The sequence below is a fragment of the Lissotriton helveticus genome, chromosome 2_2, assembly GCF_964261635.1.
Source record: "Lissotriton helveticus chromosome 2_2, aLisHel1.1, whole genome shotgun sequence".
In the NCBI taxonomy this organism is placed as follows: domain Eukaryota; kingdom Metazoa; phylum Chordata; class Amphibia; order Caudata; family Salamandridae; genus Lissotriton; species Lissotriton helveticus.
The window spans coordinates 367,038,647-367,055,781 of NC_136060.1; positions in this window are offsets into that span (position 1 = coordinate 367,038,647).

Genomic DNA, 17,135 nt, shown 5'->3' on the forward strand with positions numbered 1-17,135 from the left:
CTCAGTATCCTTTGTTTGAGAAACGTGTGGTAGGCCGGAAACGAAGAAATGTGACCAATACTGGGGAGGTTGTAGCAAAAAGACGAAAAGTCGATGAACCTGAAATTATAAGCAGAAACAAAAAGGATTCTGTTGAAGATGTTGTTGGTTTTCAATTTGAAAACAGTTCTGGTGTCAACTGCTATGCTAATGTAGTGGTTAATGTTTTGTTTTCTCTAGAAAATGTAAAAGAAGAGATTGTGGTCAATTCTGATCAAAGATTTTGCAGTTTGTTAAATTCTGTGTTAGAGAAATGTAGCACTGATAGAACAAACATAGAAAGTGTGTCTGAAATTCGAAATCTGTTAGACAGATATTCAGGCCAAACACAATTCTCACAAAATAGTCAGCAAGATTGTCAGGAGTTTTTAATGTATATGCTTGATGTATATCATGATGAAGGTGTAGATGTAGATCACCTGTTTGGGCTTTCTTATCAATGGCAGCATGACTGCGAGAACTGTAGGGTATCAAGTACTACTAGTGTAGACTCAGAAAGATTTATATATTTAACTTTGCCAGACAGTAAATCAGTCTCTTTTAATAAGCTAGTAAAAGCAGCTGATCATAACATGGAGTGTAGCCAATGTAAATCTGAAATGATGTCCACATTATTTATACGAACATATGGCCAGTATGTCATTTTAATGTTCCAACGATGTAGGCCTGATGGAACAAAATTGACAACTTTAATAAAAAATGTTGTGGCTTCACAGTTGTCAATATCAGGAAGGACTTTTGTAACTGTAGCAATTATATATCATGACGGTCCTTCAATAACATCAGGACATTACACAGCTTATTTAAAGTCTAGAAATGGCTGGTCATTCTGCAATGATTCTGTTTTAATTTTAAAAAAAAAATTGCCGTATGACCTTAAAAACTCTTACCTGGTGTTTTTAAAACCAAAATTTTAGGGAAAGAATCTCGGGATGTGCTCTGAGGAATTTCAAGAAGTTCTAATGGCTCCTACACGATTTGGCCTTGAGGATAAGTGTAGTACAGAGACATAACTTCTTACCATAACACTGGACGTCATGGAGAAATACGTGCACTTTGAATGAGTTCAGAAAAACTGTTTCTTTTTATAAGCTAATTGAAGCAGCCAATCAAAACATGGAGTAGAGGGAATGTAAGTCTGCAATGCTGTCTACTGTTTTACATTGCTTTGTGATTAAAAGTGATGTAGAGAATTAAATAATTGTAGTAGTCATAAAGGTAGTGTAAGTCTGCTTCATAGTAAGCAGTATCAGTGTCATAGGAAATGTAGAACATGATTGAGCAAGAAGGGGAAGATATTACTAGTCCAGGATTGTGAAAATGATCTTCAACATTTTAATTGTGAAAGTTGCGGAAATACAACATGACGGGATTGGCTTACAAGAATTCTAAGAGTTATAAATGGCTCAGACACGATTTGGCCTTGTGGAAACGTGTGGTAGAGAGCGAGAAGTCATTTATTGTATGTAACATGTTTTTGAAAACGATGGAGGTTTTCTTTCAGAAAGTGGCGGGTTGAAAGTAATAACAGCACAACAGAGTGTAAGCTGTTCATAGGACATCCTTCGCCGTCATGGAAAGTAAGTTAACTTTAAGGAGTTCTGAATTCTGATTTGTTATGTTGTATGGGTTTTTTAAACACAATCATTTTGATTGTGTTTTTTTTTCCCCGCTGTTATATGATGAATACCTTCAAGTCACTGTTTTTAGTGAAATTTGATACATTCTGAGAACAGCAAAAATAAACCATTTAACATGTATAATTAATTCTGTTCTGTTTGCATTTATGATGTACATGTAGAACTGTGTAGGAGGCATGGAGAAGGTGAGGCTTTTGTAAGTGTCAAAGTTGTTGCATACAGTGCTCATATTCTACGTAGTCTTTCATATGATAGACTACATTTCCACAATGAGATACCTAAGCAAAGGAAACACAGGTGATATGATTGTGGAATGAGGAAAAAAAATTGCACGTTTTTCAATTATATTACCTGTGTTTCTTAACATTACACATCACATTGTGTAGATGAGGTTTAGGCCTGTTCCTGGAGACAGAGGAGGTCTAACATTTGTCCAAGAGTGCAGTCGACATGACACACTTGGTTGGTAGGCCTGCACATGTATTTTCTTCTCTGTATTCTTCAACAAACCTAAATTTCATCTGCAACTCTGAGTAGGACTTACCTGAAACAAATCTGTGAATAGGTTACACCTTATCGGCATCTTGAAACAATGATTTAAAATGTTAGGCTGAGATTTATGATGACCGTGCGCCTCATTTGCTCCGCTGTGGGTCACTTTTGTGTAAAACATGCACCATGTTGCAAGATAGGTTTTTATATTTTTTTTGGTTTTTTTTGGGGGGGGGGAAACGAAAACGATTCATTGTAAAGGGCTCAACAGGAGCAACAAAAAAAAAGAATTTATTGTTTGGGGCGTTTCGGACAAACTGGAAGATGATTGTCAATAGCTCTGTTGATCAGAGTGATGCTACTTTCTCTGTAGCAAATGAATCCATTGCAATGTACGCAGATTTGTTTTACTTCCCCAAATCTCATTTGTATATTTGGCACCATCTCCCTGCCCTCTGGTCCCGTCACTTCCGGTACAACAGATCTTCTGGCCATAATAGGGGGATTATCTAGTTTGTTACGAAACTGTGCAGCACTGTAGTTGTTAGGATGCCACCTAGTCATATGGCGATGCATTGTGTAGTTTCCGTAACTATATTTCTTCTCGGTCCCTCTGGACAGTCTATCTTGACATATAAGGCAAGTTACGTATCTTGCATTTACTTTTTTCTGGCCTTTGGGAAATTTAAAAAATTGCCAAATTAAGTTTTCTTTCCGGTGAGACCTCCTGGGCTCCTCAGGCAAAAACTGCCTCTCTTCCTGCTCTTCCTCCTCTTCCTCTTCTTCCTCTTCTTGCTGAATTATAACTTCAGCAGGTGGTCCTCTCTTCCTTGGATGTGGTGGAGGTGGTGGGGAAGCACCAGCTGAAGCTACTAAAGAAGCCATTGCTCACTGGTAACAAAGGGTCTTTCTCTCACAAAGATGAAAGTCAGAGTGAGGAAAGAAGGAGGGGTTTTCATCATTTGGGAAAAACAATAGTTCTCAACCAATGAAAAGTGTTAATTTTAGATTACATGACCTAGTCTTACATCATTAGGAAACCAAAAGTGAAATGAACCAATGAAAAGTGTTATTACCAAGTCACATGACCTGCTGTGTTTACGTTACGCGCTTTGCGCCGCCTCCCGGTTTGCTTCCGGGAACGTGCGCTTCGCGCCTCGGTTCGCGTACCAGTTCGCTAACGTAGCACGTCATATGACGTATCACGCGACAACGCGAAACGTCATGCGGACGCGAGGCGTCACGATGTTGTTTTATAACGCGGCAGTTGCGGTAAAGGAACGTTTACCGGTTCGCGGACTATTTCGCGGCATCAAGGTCAGCTAACGGGAAGCTTCCCGATTCGCGAAGCGGGAGGGAAGAAAAAAAAATATTTAAAAAAAAAATTATTAATAAACATATAAAATATATTTTTGGATTTAAAGAAGAATACATTTTACAGCTACAGATATTAGCTTTTAACCACTAGGATGCTAAGCCTATTTGTTCTTCTTTATGTAATTTCCATTGAAACCAATGGAAACTCCATGACGTGCTGGGCTCGTCATGAGCGTCGAAGGGGTTAAAAAACCAATGAAATTCACTGAAAAAACCATAGGTTATAGACCATATATAGTTAGGAATTAGCATTTACAAAACCTTGAAAATTCACTGAAAAAACCATAGGTTATAGACCATATATAGTTAGGAATTAGCATTTACAAAACCTCATTTTACTCACACAAAACCATTGCAATTCCATATATAGTTAGTTGCACTAACTATATATCGCGCACCCGCAATCCACTGCTGATGATGTCACATATTACATCATTCATGACATGGTCAGTGACATCACTGATGACATCACTGATGACATCTCAAATGACATCACTGATGACATCAATGATTACATCTCAAATGACATCACTGATGACATCACTGATGACATCTCAAATGACATCACTGATGACATCACTGATGACATCTCATTTGACATTACTGATCACATCACTGATGACATCATTCATGTGATAATACGATGAACCTCTTCAGACTCTAATATAACCTTAGATACACTCAGTGTAAATACAGACTCACAGATTGTTACTCATCCATGAAGTTACACACACACCTAGTCAGTCATGCAAACAATCAATCACACCTCCATTTTCTCAACTATACAGTTATACACACCTTACTTATTCAAACATATACTAAAACATATTTACTCTCTTATACAATCCTGGATACAAGTTCACAATGATGCATACAGCCACTCACACATTGACTGGCTCTTATGCACAGTTACTTATATATGCCAACTCTCACAAGTATTGTGTTTTACATATGTACTTACTTTGACATGTAGCACTGAGATATCTATTCACTCACCAATACACTGATGCACACAGTTAACCGCCCATACAGCTGTTTCCACATGCACTTTTGAACCCATACATCTAGTGAATCAACTGCTCACACATCTATGCACAGAGTCATACACCTCCCAGCCACGCACACACACAATCAGTCTCCCATACAAATACTTGGGCAACCAATCAATAACCCATATAGTTACTCATATAGCTACTGAAGAGCATATGCAGCAGTTTTCAAAACAACAGACATAATGATGCACAAATTAACACAGTTTAGTCACTAACCCATGCACTCAGTGAGACACATTTAATCACTCATTCATACAGTCAGTCATGCACCTACTAAATCCTTCATCCAGACACTTATACATCCACTCATTCTTAAATATGTAAGACATATTTTAACTTTACAGAAAAATACAGTCACTGGATGTTGTCATCAGTGATGTCATCAGTGATGTCACTGACCATGTCATGAATGATGTAATATGTGACATCATCAGCAGTGGATTGCGGGTGCGCGATATATAGTTAGTGCAACTAACTATATATGGAATTTCAATGGTTTTGTGTGAGTAAAATAAGGTTTTGTAAATGCTAATTCCTAACTATATATGGTCTATACCCTATGGTTTTTTCAGTGAATATATATATATATATATGTGATTCAATTGTCCAAGAGCTTCGGAAATGCACACGGTAGCCGACGAACTTTTCAAGGTTCATTTAATTGCAGCACACCAGCATTTTGACATCCAGAAATAAATTATCTTTTCCTGACGCGTTTCGTGCTTCGTTGCACTTGTTCACAGGATTTGACTAACAGCAAAACAAACAGCCTCGGTTTTCTATGCAATTAAATAGTATCCTGCTTCATGATTGGTTTGTTCAGGTAAGTTCGAATTTGGTGCATTATGGAACACGGTGTTCCCAGGCTGAGTCACAACCACCAGTGGGTCTTGTTTTGTTGTTTTAAATTTTTGTCTTTGTCATACTAGCCTTTAGTGGGCCTCTGGACGTCTTGGCTGATGGAAATCATGCAGTCCGTTACCCCGTGATAGAGTAAAGGAAAGTCCCAACCTCTACGGTCCTCAGTTTAGGCGGTGCTACTTCCACGGCAGGACTGCCATTTAATTTTGTGATTCAATTGTCCAAGAGCTTCGGAAATGCACACGGTAGCCGACGAACTTTTCAAGGTTCATTTAATTGCAGCACACCAGCATTTTGACATCCAGAAATAAATTATCTTTTCCTGACGCGTTTCGTGCTTCATTGCACTTGTTCACAGGATTTGACTAACAGCAAAACAAACAGCCTCGGTTTTCTATGCAATTAAATAGTATCCTGCTTCATGATTGGTTTGTTCAGGTAAGTTCGAATTTGGTGCATTATGGAACATGGTGTTCCCAGGCTGAGTCACAACCACCAGTGGGTCTTGTTTTGTTGTTTTAAATTTTTGTCTTTGTCGTACTTGCCTTTAGTTCGCCTCTGGACGTCTTGGCTGATGGAAATCATGCAGTCCGTTACCCCGTGATAGAGTAAAGGAAAGTCCCAACCTCTACGGTCCTCAGTTTAGGCGGTGCTACTTCCACGGCAGGACTGCCGTTTAATTTTGTGATTCAATTGTCCAAGAGCTTCGGAAATGCACACGGTAGCCGACGAACTTTTCAAAGTTCATTTAGTTTAATTTCATTTAATAATAATAATATATATATATATATTTTTTTTTTTTCTTTTTCAAAATCCATAGCTGGGCAGTGGCAATTTTCTCTCCACCGCTTCAACAGCAAACGCGGACACGGACCCGCAGGTAGGTGCAATTTTCTTTATTTGCTGTTAAATGCCGCCATTACGTTTTGGCTCCTCCGAGCCTTGTTCACATGATATTTATACTATGATTGCCAGAGGTAGTTATAGTTTTTTTCCCAATAACTTTGGTGCCGGTTGACGAATCTTCGTGAAATTTTAAAAATTCATGGGGTGCTCCGGTCAGCTCCTATCTTGAAAGTTTCGGGGTTATTTGGCAAGCAGGGCCTGAGAAAAAAGGGGGGTCCCAAAACGTGTTTTCTCCATGTTAATTCCCATGGGAAGCTTTAGACACGGCTAAAGCCCGAACTGCTGAATGGAATTACACCAAATTTGGCATAAAGGTATCCCTTGTTTCAGAACTCTTTTTCTTAAATGGTGTAAATCCATTTAGTAGTTGCTGAGAAAATCAAAAAATAAAAGTTTCCATATATAGAGGCGTGGAGGATCCGCGTACCCTCCCGATCACGGGCTGGCAGCCATCTTGTGCCTCGGTATCCGAGGCACAAGAAAAAAGAAGAACAAACACGAAAAACTAAAAAAGTGGGAAGGGTAGAAACACCCTGACCCCCTAGGCCTGCTCAGGGGTCCCAAATGGACCCCCACGGCCCAAAAAAGCATTTATAATTAAAATCTGCGAAATTCGCGCACTCAGTGAGAATTTCGGCCTAAAATAAAATATCAAACAAAGTGCGGGCTCCCGTTCTTCGTTATTATTTGGCCCCTGGGTGGGCCAAGTCCCGTTGGCATGTAAAATTAAAATTGAGGGGGCCCAGGCAGGCCCCCGCAGCCCCGGGGACCGCCACCCCTGGGGCTTTCATTAAAGAAATAAAATCATACACCTGTGTGGGGGGATAGAGCCTCACCACCTCCCCGGGGCTGTGTAGACGTTGGGAGCGGGCCACGCGGCCGCCCTCCTGGAGCCCTTAATGACCCTGGGTACCACCAATCCCAGGGCCGGCTCCTGCAGTGTCCTGGGGTTCACTATATCCCATTAAATTTCTACCCCCACTCTGCACCCACACTTCCGACACTCATCTACACCACATAGGCCCTACTATAACCACACCTCACCTTACGGCACTAGGAGTAAAAGATCTCTGAAAAAGAACCCCTCATAGGGTGTCCGTCAGGCACTGCAGCGCCGACCTGATGAGGAGCATGCCCTTTGATGAAGTATGGCACCCAGCTGGGTGTGTGAGGGCCCTAGTTCCTAAAGTGGGAGACACCCTCTCCCCCCTTTTTGGACATTAACCTATTCCAACCAGTCCTCCTCCTTCTCTCTGTTCTATATTCTCTAGGAACTGCATACCTTTGTTGTTAGATATATACCCATGGGCATGTATGCTGGACCTATAAATTACCCCAGTACCTCCTTGTTGTTTGTTACACTTTCAAAAAATTGCCTGAGGCATGAAGCAGAAAGTACTCCTGGCCCTCATTTGGCCAGTAAATTCAAATACATTTTGGAGGTTTGCCCATGGAAGTGCCTCATATTGTCACCCATCTTTCTGAGGATAGTTAATTTGAAATTCACATCCTTTTCAAAAGGATACTCAACCCAACTGTCTTACTTTCAGAAAAGTTGAAGATCTGAATTCTGAATGTGTCGGGCCAGTGGCTGGATTGATTGAGGGGAGCAAATGGGTCTCTTGTGAGAGGGCCACATCTGCATTCACAACTGTAGGTTCATGAAATAGTGAGTTCATCTTTTCAGTGTTGTTTAACCCCTTCGGGGCTAATGACGAGCTGGGCTCGTCATCGCGCTTACCTGTCCTGCGCGGATGACAAGGCCAGCTCGTCATCAGCCCCACCCTCGGGGGAAGCGCTGGCGCTCCCCCCGAGGCTCTCAGATCGTCATTGTTTTGCTGGGGGCGGCAGTGGAAGAGCTTCCGCTGCCGCCCCCGCCCCCCCCCATGGTAATCCCTGATGACGTCAGCGCGCACAGCGGGCGCTGACATCATCAGGGATTCCCAGCGCTCGGGAAGCCATTTGCTTCCTGCGCGCTTCAGAAGAAGGTAGGTTTTGGGACTCCGGCGGGGGTTTGGGGCAGCGAAGAGGCATCAGGGGAGAGGAAAGAGATTTTCCTTTCCCCTGATGTCTCTTTGCAGGGCATTTCTGCCTCACGATCGCGCACAGCGTCGCGATTGTGCGGCGGAAATGCCCCCACTAGACACCAGGGATATACTTTTAGTTTTTAGGAAGTGACCCCTTGGGCAAGGGTCACTTCCAGGCTGGCTGGCAATATGTTTTCGTTTTTCTGCCCCCCCTGGGGGGAAATCGGCCCGTTTTTTCGGCCGTTTTGCCCCCAGGGGGGGCAGAAATTCCCCACTAGCACCAGGGATATAGATTTGTACAAAGATGGCGGCCATTTATTTTGTTTACGTTTTTCTGTCCCCCCTGGGGGCAAATCGGCCCGTTTTTTTTTGCCGTTTTGCCCCCAGGGGGGACAGAAAATGCCCACTAGACACCAGGGATGTAATTTTAGTTTTTAGGAAGCGACCCCTTGGGCAAGGGTCGCTTCCAGGTGGGGTCTGAGTATGTTTTCGTTTTTCTGCCCCCCCTGGGGGGAAATCGGCCCGTTTTTCGGCCGTTTTGCCCCCAGGGGGGGCAGAAATTACCCACTAGAACCAGGGATTTTTGTTGGGGCAATGTGTTTGTTTTGGGAAGCGACCCCTTGGGTAAGGGTCGCTTCCAGGTGGACATGATTGTGTTTTTGTTTTTCTGTCCACCCTGGGGGCAAATCGGCCTGTTTTTTTGCCGTTTTGCCCCCAGGGGGGGCGGAAAATGCCCACTAACACAAAGTTTTTAGGAAGCGACCCCTTGGGTATGTTTGCTGGTGGTGTGTGTGGGGAGTGGTACTTGGCTGGATGGTGTGCGTGGAGCGGTGCTTGGCTGGCGGTGTGTGTGGAGTGGTACTTGGCTGTCGGTGTGCGCTGAGTGGTGTTTGGCTGGCGGTGTGCGTGGAGGGGTACTTGGCTATCTATGCACAGAGTGGTGCTTGGCTGGCGGTGTGTGTGGAGTGGCGCTTGGCTGGTGGTGTGTGTAGAGTGGTACTTGGCTGTCTGTGCACGGAGTGGTGCTTGGCTGGCGGTGAGTGTGGAGTGGCGCTTGGCTGGTGGTGTGCGTGGAGTGCTACTTTGCTGTCTGTGCACGGAGTGCTGCTTGGCTGGTGGTGTGTGTGGAGTGGCGCTTGGCTGGTGGTGTGCGTGGAGTGCTACTTTGCTGTCTGTGCACGGAGTGCTGCTTGGCTGGTGGTGTGTGTGGAGTGGCGCTTGGCTGGTGTTGTGCGTGGAGTGCTACTTTGCTGTCTGTGCACGGAGTGCTGCTTGGCTGGCGGTGTGTGTGGAGTGGCGCTTGGCTGGTGGTGTGCGTGGAGTGCTACTTTGCTGTCTGTGCACGGAGTGCTGCTTGGCTGGCGGTGTGTGTGGAGTGGCGCTTAGCTGGTGGTGTGCGTGGAGTGCTTCTTTGCTGTCTGTGCACGGAGTGCTGCTTGGCTGGCGGTGTGTGTGGAGTGGCGCTTGGCTGGCGGTGTGTGTGGAGTGGTGTTTGGCTGGCGGTGTGTGGGGAGTGGTACTTGGCTGGATGGTGTGCGTGGAGTGGTACTTGGCTGTCGGTGTGCGCTGAGTGGGGTTTGGCTGGCGGTGTGCATGGTCTGGTGCTTGGATGGTGGTGTGCGTGGAGTGCTACTTTGATGTCTGCACGGAGTGCTGCTTGGCTGGCGGTGTGTGTGGAGTGCTGCTTGGCTGGCGGTGTGTGTGGAGTGGCGCTTGGCTGGTGGTGTGCGTGGAGTGCTACTTTGCTGTCTGTGCACGGAGTGCTGCTTGGCTGGCGGTGTGTGTGGAGTGGCGCTTGGCTGGTGGTGTGCGTGGAGTGCTACTTTGCTGTCTGTGCACGGAGTGCTGCTTGGCTGGAGGTGTGTGTTGAGTGGCGCTTGGCTGGTGGTGTGCGTGGAGTGCTGCTTGGCTGGAGGTGTGTGTTGAGTGGCGCTTGGCTGGTGGCGTGCGTGGAGTGCTACTTTGCTGTCTGTGCACGGAGTGCTGCTTGGCTGGCGGTGTGTGTGGAGTGGCGCTTGGCTGGTGGTGTGCGTGGAGTGCTACTTTGCTGTCTGTGCACGGAGTGCTGCTTGGCTGGCGGTGTGTGTGGAGTGGCGCTTGGCTGGTGGTGTGCTGGAGTGCTACTTTGCTGTCTGTGCACGGAGTGCTGCTTGGCTGGCGGTGTGTGTGGAGTGGTGTTTGGCTGGCGGTGTGTGGGGAGTGGTGTTTGGCTGGCGGTGTGTGGGGAGTGGTACTTGGCTGGATGGTGTGCGTGGAGTGGTACTTGGCTGTCGGTGTGCGCTGAGTGGGGTTTGGCTGGCGGTGTGCATGGTCTGGTGCTTGGATGGTGGTGTGGGTGGACTGGAACTCTGCTGGCCGTGTGTGAGTAGTTACTTTCTGTTGGTCACTACACACACTGCTAGTTGAGTGACACTCTACGCAGTCCATCATTTTCTGTAGTTGCTATGTCAGATATGTGGGCGTGTGAAAGTGATGGGCGGCTGGCGGTGTGAATGTTTTATATGTGTCACACGTACAAAAGGTGTATGAATGTCCTTACTGCCCCTGTGTGATATGGGTACTGGTAGTAGCAAAAGACTGACTGGCACCAAAGTGGTCAGGCACTTTACAAAAATTCAAAAAATTATCCAGTGTCTTGATGTTAAAACTCATCTAATCTCATTTGGTCTAAGCCCTAATTGATGGCCCATCTGGCCGAATTTTAATTTGGGGGGCAAATTTGTGTGTTGTTTTTTTAATTGTTATATTGTTTGTGAAATGTGGTAGTAATTTTTTTTTCTTCTCTATTTTTGTCTTGTTCCAGGCTTTTGCTGTTTGGATTGTTGTAGGTTGCGTGTCTGTTTGCAGCTTGTGTAGTTGCTTGTGCTTGGTAAGTGAATGTATTTTGTACTACTTCTCCTTGATGTTTGTCTTTTTGAAAAAGGTTGTACCTCTAGCAGTTTGTGTGGCTCTGTGTTTTTTTTTTCAGGATTAGTGTTTGATGTGCACTTTGTTTTCTAATGTCATTTCTTTTTTTCTTTCTAGTGGGATTTCATTTCTTTTCGCTGTGTCTCAACAGAGTAGGTGCTGGTGAGTGTAGCTATATTTTGTAAGAGTGAAATTGTTTTGGATTGTATTTATCTTTTAGTGAAAGCCTTACCTTGTTTACTTCTTACTTTGCACAGTGTAGGTTGTTGTTCACTTGTGTGTGCAGTCTTCTTGCTTTGTAAGGATAATGGCTAGTCGCAGGATTACTGCTCAGCAGGTTCTTGGTTTGCTTTTTGAGTCTTCCTCGGACCATGGTTCAGAGTCTGAGTCCGATTCGGACTCCCAGGAAGTGGCAGAAGATTCAGGCAGTGAGTTTTCTCTTCGCATGGAATCATCATCATCGGATGATGACTCTTCTTCTAGTGCTGATGAAGGGCCTATGGTACAGGAGGACATTGTGTTGCCGGTAGTGGGCCAAGAGGCACCTGTGCTGCTGCCTAGGGCCGCAAGGTTTCCTTTCTTTTTACGTCGGCAAGAGGCATGTGGGCTGGAGCCTGCACCCAAAAGGCTTCACATTGCTGTGGTGCGCAAAGGGGCATCTGGTGCTTTTCGTCTTCCTGCTCGTGTAGTGCAGCAAGAGGCATCTGGGGCTGTTAGGCTTCCCATTGGTGTAGAGCGGCAAGAGGCATCTGGGCCTGCTGGGTTTCCCGGTGGTGTAGTGCAGCAAGAAGCATCTCAGGCTGCTGGGCTTCCCGTTGGTGTAGTGCAGGAAGAGCCCTCTGGGGATGCTACGTCTTCTGTTGGTGTTGTGCAGCCAGAAGTATCTGTGGCTGTTAGGCTTCCCGTTGGAGAACAGCAGCAAGATGTTTCGGTGCTGCAGGCTGGGGTGGCTGCTCCCCCCGTTGATAGGGATGGCCTCTGGGTTCCCCCTGGCTTGGTGCAGCCGGCATTGCCAGAGTTCACTGGTGTTCCTGGGTGTAGAGTGAATACAGAGAATTTTCTGCCAATTAATTTTTTTCAGTTGTTTTTTGACGATGTGTTTTTGCAAAAGATTGTTGAGCAAACCAATTTATATGCAGAACAATATTTGAGGGCCAACAGTGCCAGCCTTAAGCCCTATTGTAGAGCAATCCGGTGGACTCCCACCAATGTTGAAGAGATGAAGAAGTTTCTGGGATTAACTTTTTTGATGGGCTTGATAAGGAAGTCATCAATTACTTCATATTGGTCCACTAGTCCCTTGATGGTAACAGCTGTATTTCCAGCAGTCATAAGTCGTGATCGGTATACGCTTCTTCTTCGGATGATGCATTTTGCTGATAATAGTTTAGCGTTGTCACGCGATCACCCTGATTGTGACCGTTTGTTTAAAATTCGGCCTGTCCTTGATCACTTTGTTGATCGTTTTTCTGAGATTTTTGTCCCTGGTAAAGAAATTGCAGTGGATGAGTCTTTGGTGTTGTTCAAGGGCCGCTTGGTTTTTAGGCAATACATTCCTAGTAAGAGGTCACGCTATGGAATCAAACTGTATATGCTGTGTGACAGTGAGACTGGATATGTCTACAATTTCAGGGTGTACACTGGTAAGGAGTCCCGCATTAACCCTCCCGGTTGTCCTTCTACTTTTGGAGTAACTGAGAAAATTGTGTGGGAACTAGGTAGAGGATTATTTAACAAAGGCCATCATTTATATGTAGATAACTTCTACACTGGTGTGCAGTTGTTCAAGGAGTTGGCCAAAGTGGGCACTGTTGCTTGTGGCACAATGCGCAGTAACCGTAAAGGTTTCCCAAAGGAACTTGTTTGCAAAAGGCTTGTGCGGGGACAGTCTACGGCATTGCGATGTGGGGAGCTTTTAGCTGTGAAGTATTCAGACAAGAGAGATGTGTACATGCTGACTACTATCCACGATGAAAGTACTGTACCTGTGCCTGTTTGGGGTCAGGGTGCTGAAGTGCGCAAACCTGTGTGCATTCTAGCTTACAATAAGTTCATGGGTGGTGTTGACAGAGTAGATCAGAGGTTGGAACCTTATGCTGCTCTTCGAAAGGCTTACGTTTGGTACAAGAAGTTGGCTATCCATCTGTTCCACTTGGCATCATTTAATGCTTTCGTTGTGTACCAGAAGTCTTGTTCTGGGACGAAGATGACTTTTCTTAAGTTTCAGGAGTCTATAATAGGCAGCCTTGTACTTGTGCAGCAGGCAAGTGTTCCTAGATTTGGAGTGGTGGAGGAAGTGGCTAGATTGCAAGATCGCCACTTTCCTGAATCTATTCCTTCCACTACTGCTAGAGACTTTCCGACTAGAAGATGCAGAGTCTGTTGGCGAAGAGGCGTGCGGAAGGAGTCTCGTATATACTGTCCTGACTGTCCTTCTAAGCCTGCATTGTGTATGTCAGCTTGTTTTAAATCGTACCACACGCAAAAGAACTATTGGGAGTTTGATTGAGCTGTAAAGTGAATTGCTTGGTCTGCATTCTGTAAAACATTTTTAGTTTGTTTCAAGGATTGGCATTAGTGCAAAGTTTTTATTTTAAGAATTTGTGTTACCTGATTTGTAGGTATTTCCATTTGTTTAGTGTCATTTTCAAAAAAAGAATTCTAAATGTGTTTGTGGTGTGTGCCGGCTGGTGCTTGGCTGGCGGTGTGTGTGGAGTGGTGCTTGGCTGGCGGTGTGTGTGGAGTGGTGCTTGGCTGGCGGTGTGTGTGGAGTGGTGCTTGGCTGGCGGTGTGTGTGGAGTGGTGCTTGGCTGTCTGTGCACGGAGTGGTGCTTTGCTGGCGGTGTGTGTGGAGTGGCGCTTGGCTGGTGGTGTTCGTGGAGTGGTACTTGGCTGTCTGTGCATGGAGTGGTGTTTGGCTGATGGTGTGTGTGGAGTGGTGCTTGGCTGGCGGTGTGTGTGGACTGGTGCTTGGCTGGCGGTGTGTGTGGAGTGGTGCTTGGCTGGCGGTGTGTGTGGAGTGGTGCTTGGCTGGCGGTGTGTGTGGAGTGGTGCTTGGCTGGCGGTGTGTGTGGAGTGCTGCTTGGCTGGCGGTGTGTGTGGAGTGGTGCTTGGCTGGCAGTGTGTGTGGAATGGTGCTTTGCTGGCAGTGTGTGTGGAATGGTGCTTGGCTGGCAGTGTGTGTGGAGTGGCGCTTGGCTGGTGGTGTTTGCGGAGTGGTACTTGGCTGGAGGGTGTGCGTGGAGCGGTGTTTAGCTGTCTGTGCACGGAGTGGTGCTTGGCTGGCGGTGTGCGTGGAGAGGCGCTTGGCTGGTGGTGTGCGCTGAGTGTTTGGCTGGCGGTGTGCATGGTCTGGTGCTTGGCTGGTGGTGTGGGTGGACTGGCGCTCGGCTGGCGGTGTGTGAGTAGTTACTTTCTGTTGGTCACTGCACACACTGCTTGTTGAGTGACACTCCACGCAGTCCATCAATTTGTGTAGTTCCAGTGTCAGAAATGTGGGCGTGTGAAAGTGATGGGCCCTTGAATGGCGCTGTTTGCTGGTGTGAGTGTTGAAATGTGATGGGTCCGCGGCTGGCGGTGTGAATGTTTTGAATGTGTCACACGTACGAAAGGTGTATGAATGGCCTGTAAAGAGGTTGGTGCCTTGACGTGGCTTTACAGCTCACGAGCTGTGAGTCAGTGGTTCAGTTTATCATACTTGCAATTATACACAGTGTATTTCATTTTTGTGAAATTACTTGCGTATACAATTGTATGTACTGAATCATCACTCACCCTCGTGCCAAATCCAACCAGTATGTGTGTGTGCTTGCGGATTAGATGGGTGTGCAGTAATAATTGTTTTTTTTCTCTTTCTGCATTAGGGTGTACCTTGTCCCTTATTGTGATTGTTGTAATGTGTTGCTTTTATTCCAGATGGTGTCAGTGGTCTTGTTTGTATCAGGTATGAAAGGTGCGTGAATGGCCTGTAAAACGGTTGGTGCCTTGTCGTGGCTTTACAGCTCACGAGTTGCGAGTCACTAGTTCGGTTTTTATGCATTTATTTATTGACAGAGCATTTCATTTTTTTGAAATATCTTGTTAATAAAATTTTATATACTGAACCATCACTCGCCCTCGTGCCAAATCCAACCTGTATGTGTGTGTCTTTGAGGAATAGATAGCCGTGCTTGAATGTTTGTCTTTTGAGTAACTCTGTTAAGGTGAGGTACCCTTTTACTCGGGAGAACAAGGGGAACGCTGGGTGGTAGGACATTTTTGCCGGCACGGCGATCCCACGGCAAAATTTTTGTAAAAGTGCTATTTTTACCTAATTAAGGTTTGCAAGGAGTTCTGGGTAGGAAAACATTGGGGGACCCACGCATGCCATACCTCCCTGGACTCCCCCGGGTGTCTACTTTTCAGAAATGTGTAGGTTTGGTAGGTTTCCCTAGATGGCTGTCTCGCACGGGGCCAGAAACCCAGGTAACCCCTCTTGCAAAAGCTGGAGAATTCATGTCCACCAGCTTTTGCAAGAGGGGTTACCCGGGTTTTTGGCCCCGTGCGAGACAGCCATCTAGGGAAACCTACCAAACCCACACATTTCTGAAAAGTAGACACCCGGGGGCTTCCAAGGAGGTATGGCTTGCGTGGATCCTCCAACGTTCCTTTACCCAGAATCCCTTGCAAACCTCATTTTTTGCTTGGAAATAATCATTTTTTTTCACACGTTTTAGTGTGGGAAAGCGTGGCATCACTGGGCTCACACAAATTACCTCCCACCCAGCGTTCCCCAAGGTCTCCCGATAAAAATGGTACCTCACTTGCGTGGGTAGGCATAGCGGCTGCTTTAGGAAAAGGCCCAATTCATACTGTGGAGACAAAAACATTACCTTTAGCCAAATAATCTTATTTTTTGAGGGGGTCACCTGAGCTTTTGGCCCGGGGCTTGGCAGGCATCTTTGGAAACTACCAAACCCAAACAGTTCTGAGAACTAGACACCCGGGGGAGTCCAGGGTGGTATGGCATGCGTGGGTCCCCCAATGTTTTCCTACCCAGAAACCCCTGCAAACCTGAAATTTTGGTCCAAAAACCAACTTTTCCATACTTTTTTGGGTGGGATCTCGCTGCCGGAACAAATGTCCTACCACCCAGCGTTTCCCTTGTTCTCCCGAGTAAAATGATACCTCACTTGTGTGGGTGGGCCAAAGGCAAGTGACTTAGGCTGGGGTGCTTAATTTGTAAAACGTAAATATGAGTAAAAACTACCTTTTTCAAAATTCATTTTTGGGGTGTTCTACTTTGGGGCACCCACACAAGTGAGGTATCCTTTTACTCGGGAGAACAAGGGGAACGCAGGGTGGTACGACTTTTTTGCCGGCACGGCGATCCCACGCCAAAAAGTTTGGAAAAGTGCAATTTTTACCTAATTTTAAGGTTTGCAGAGAGTTCTGGGTACGAAAACATTGGGGGACCCATGCATGCCATACCTCCCTGGACTCCCCCGGGTGTCTAGTTTTCAGAACTGTTTGGGTTTGCTACTTTGCAAAGAATACCACCGAGCCCCGGGCCACAAATTCAGATCCCCCCTCCCCAAAATCAAGGTAGTTTTGCAATAAGGTAATGTAAATTCACCACCGTACGATTTGAACCGTTTCCTGTTGCAGCCACTATGTCTACCCACGCAAGTGAGGTACCGTTTTTTTCGGGAGACCTGGGGGCACGCTGGGTGGGTGGAAATTTGTTGATCCACGCAGATTCCAGAACTTTCCACCACAGAAATGTGAGGAAAATGTGTTTTTTTGGTCACATTTTTATGTTTTCAAGGAGTTCTGGGTAGGAAAACATTGGGGGA